Source organism: Herpailurus yagouaroundi, unplaced genomic scaffold (assembly GCF_014898765.1).
Source record: "Herpailurus yagouaroundi ecotype Mexico unplaced genomic scaffold, PumYag 183, whole genome shotgun sequence".
NCBI lineage: Eukaryota > Metazoa > Chordata > Mammalia > Carnivora > Felidae > Herpailurus > Herpailurus yagouaroundi.
This window is the reverse complement of record NW_024412414.1, coordinates 16724296-16728396: the sequence shown is the minus strand read 5'-3', so window position 1 is coordinate 16728396 and position 4101 is coordinate 16724296.

The window sequence follows — 4101 nt, the reverse complement described above, 5'->3', positions numbered from 1 at the left end:
GTCTTGACCCTGGCCTTCAAGGCTTACTGACTTCATCTACTTCCAATTCAGCTCTAGGCACACTGGCCTCTTGTGGTTTCCTGCCAAGCCCCAAACTTAGGGCCTCTCTAACTGTTCTCCCCCAGATATTACCATGGCTCCATCCTTCTCACTGTCCAGGTGTCTGCTAAATGCCCCAACTTCAGAGAGGATCTCCTGGCTGCAATATCATACATGGCATAACCCCCAGTCAGTGCTTATCCTGCTTTTTCTTTCCATCCTTTTTATGCCCTGGCATTATCTGATGTAGTATTTGTTTTTGCCTGACTCTTGCACTAGAATTCAATGTCTATCAGGGCAATGACTTTGCTTTGTCCCAATTCTGTATCCCTGTGCCTAGAACAGTGTAGAAAATGTTCCTCCACATAGTAGAAACTTAAAAATTATTTGTGGAACGAATGAAGCACTTTCATTTTTTATTATTTTTAAAAATATTTAGTTATTATGGGGAGAGTGCAAGCTGGGGAGCAGCAAAGAGAGGACAGAGGATTTGAAGCGGGCTGCACACTGACAGCAGCGAGTTGGATGTCGGGCTCGAACTCACAAACCACAAGATCAAGACCAGAGCTAAAGTTGGACACTCAACCAACTGAGCCACCCAGGTGCCCTGAATGAAGCACTTTCTTTTTTTTTTTTTTTTTTTACGTTTATTTGAGAGAGAGAGAGAGAGAGAGAGAGAGAGAGAGAGCACAAGTTGGGGAGGGGCAGAGAGCAAGGGAGACACAGAATCCGAAGCAGGCTCCAGGCTCCGAGCTGTCAGCACAGAGCCTGACGCGGGGCTCAAACCCACAAACCGCGAGATCCTGACCTGAGCTGACGTCAGACACTTAACCGACTGAGCCACCCAGGCGCCCCCTGAATGAAGCACTTTTATATTCGTTACCCTCAGTGAAACCCCAAATGACGCAGTGAGGTAAGAACTTTTATAGCCCTATTTGACAGATGAAAAATCTGAGTCAGGGAAGTGATTTGCCTGGAGCCAGGAACAGAGTTCGAATTCAAAGTCAGCATCTGACTTTCCAACTCCACCTCTTACATTTCTCTTTCTGCCGTGCTGCTTATGAAGCGTTGCGTTCACTGAAAAAGAACCAGCCGGTTTTAGAGGGTGCCTGAGGAGGACGGGCTGACGTGGAAGCTCAAGTGGTCCTCTCTGACAGGAGATCCCAGGGTCCTCTTCACAAACAGAGAGGTTTTTGGCCCTGGCACACCTAGTTTATGGGCCCACGTTACTGTGAGTTCTTGCCACATCAGACAAGACATGCGTGCCAGAACCCAAGGCATGAATGATCTGCTTTGGTATGGCTCCATTTGGGGCCTTAAGAAAATGCACAGTGAGGGTTCTCTATGATGGTGTGATTTCCGTCGTTGATTCAACATTATCTATTGGCGCTTTGGATGCAGAAACTGTTTCCCTAGAAGCTTCTGCTTGATACTTCCTACCTTTAGAGTCCGAATCACAGAATTTTGAGGGTGGAAAGGAGAGAATCAATCCATCTGCTTGTGTCCTTTTACTTCAAGGGCAAGAACCCCGGGGGGCGTGGAGATTACAGAGGGCTTTCACACACATGGTTGCCCTTGATCCTCACTGAACCCCTCGTAAGAGCTACCATTGTCCTCCTCTTTAGAACAGAGGTGTCCATGCTGAGGCTCAGGCAGGCTTTTTCTGATGGCAGGTTCTCTCTACTACACAGCAAACAGAATCCAGAGAACCTGGGATAAATATCCTGGGATTCATTCAGAACTGCATTAAGAAAGAGGCTCCCCCACAGGAACAACAAATGTTGTGGTCGGTTTATGCATCGTCATGGACTGGACTGTGTCCCCCACCCCCCCACCCCCGCAGATTCATATAGAAAGCCCTACCCCCCAGCAGCTCAGGATATGGCTGTATTTGGAGATAGGGCTTTTTAAAATTATGATAAAGTTACAGTGAAGCCCTTACAGTGGGACCTAATCCAATGTGACTGGTTTCCTTATAAGAGGGGAGGAGACACGAGGCACGTGTGCACGCAGAGGAAAGGCCATGTGAGGACACAGTGACAAGGAGGCCATCTGCAAGTCAAAGAGAGTCCCCCACTGACACCTTCATCGCTGACTTCCAGCCTCCACAATGAGAGACAACAAACGTCTGTTGTTTAAGTCACCCAGTGTGTTGTATTTTGTTACAGCAGCCCCAGAACACTGATAATACCCGGTTCATGAGTTTGTGGGTGGCTACAGAGTGGCCACCCATGGCATAGTAATAGCCAGCCTACATGGAGTGTTTACTCAGGTGCTAAAAACTTTAGGTGTGTTAATGAAATGAATGCTAACAATAGCCCCGTGAGGTAGATTCTATGATGGTGCCCCTTTTAAAATCAGGAAAGTCAGACAAAGAAAAGTCACCTGCTCTGAGATGCCTGTTTGTAAAGTGGCAGGGCGAGGATTTGAATCCTGGCGGCCTGGGCTCCCAGGCCCTTGTTCTGAAGGATCTAGCTGAGTTCGTTATCATCACCCCCATCTTCCAGATGGGCAAACTGAGACTCACACACTTGTCCAACATCCCAGAGCCAGGGTGTGGTGGAACCAGAATTCCAAATTCTTTGATTTTGTCGCGAACGAATGGCTGGAACTCAAGGATCCTGAAAGTCACTCACTGGAGGAAGGGAACGGACTCACCCGAAAGAGTAGGAGCAAAAATCTATGTATACACAAAATGAATTTGTGGGGGGAGAGGAATGTGACAGAGAAGTTTGGGCCCACTGAAGGGTGAGCGGCCATACAGCTAGGTAGACAGCTGGCAGGATCATTCAGGTGTCCTGGACTCTCAAGTCCACTCTCCTCTATCATTTTTAGCTTTGACAGGTATTTACAAGGCATCTACTATGGGTCTGATATCAGAGGCTGACCACACGGGGATAAAGGATATGGCAGGCCTTGGCCTTTGGAACCCACAGTCTGGATGAAATGGGTACACACACAGATCATTTCCAGGGTGGCGAGGGCCATGGGGGCCAGGGGATCATAACTGTCCATGTTCTTTTGTGTCCTGGTATCTTCTTCCTTTCCCAAGCAGTTGATTGGGCCTGTGCTCTCTGTCTTAAGGAAAAAAATCTGACAGAGTAGAAAAAAAAAAAGGCCTTAGTCTCTGCCTCTCATGTCCATAATTCTAACCTCTCAAAGGTCCCCCCGGGGCAATCCAGGGCCGGTAAGGGATAAATGTTCCAAAGAAGGAAGGAGAGGAGAGTGCTTTTTCAAGACAAGAAAACTCTTCAAAGGTGCTGAGGGAGGGAGAAAAGACAATAAGTACATTAGAGAAAGCTGAGGGCCAGAGAGCAGGAGGGTGTGTCCATAAAGGGGGCCCTGGGAAGGGGCCCTGGGAAGGGGGCCTGGGAAGGGGGCCTGGGAAGGGTGGCAAGGCCTCAGAGTAGGTGTGGTAGTGGTTGGTGGTATATATGCAGACAAAGCCAAGGCCACCCTGCAGAGATTCTAGGGACCCAGCATGGAGTAGGCATTGCCTACGTGACTCCTGGACTTGAAGGGGCCACGAGGAGAAAACCAGGGATATCTTTATGGGAACCTGTGATGAACAGATGCCCTGAAACTAGGCAGACACGTCCCTCAGCACTGTGACACTAGAAAGTCTAGAACTTAGATACAACACTGGAGGGAGAGGAAGTGCCAGACTGATGGCGATTGAGTTGGGATGGGGTTCAAAATACAAATCGAGAAGGGAGAAATGAAAATAAGGAAAGATATTCCTGGTGTGCCGGAAATTCACACCTAAGTTGTACGACAGGTGAACCAAGGTGCGTGAGAGCATGCTGGCCAGCCAGGATTGTCCAGGGAGACGCCAGGGAGGGCAGCCCAGGCCCAGAGGACCACCCATGCAGTGACTTGTGGACCACCAGGAAATCAGTGTGCAGGAACTAGGAGGATGTGGAACAGTGGAGGTGACAGTCCAGAGAGGCACTCCCGGTCTTGACACAGCTTACAAACCCTGCACAATGGCTGGAGTTTATGTTGAAGATAAAGGTAGGCTATGGACACATTGTGATCAAGGAAGTTGTAGGATTAATACCA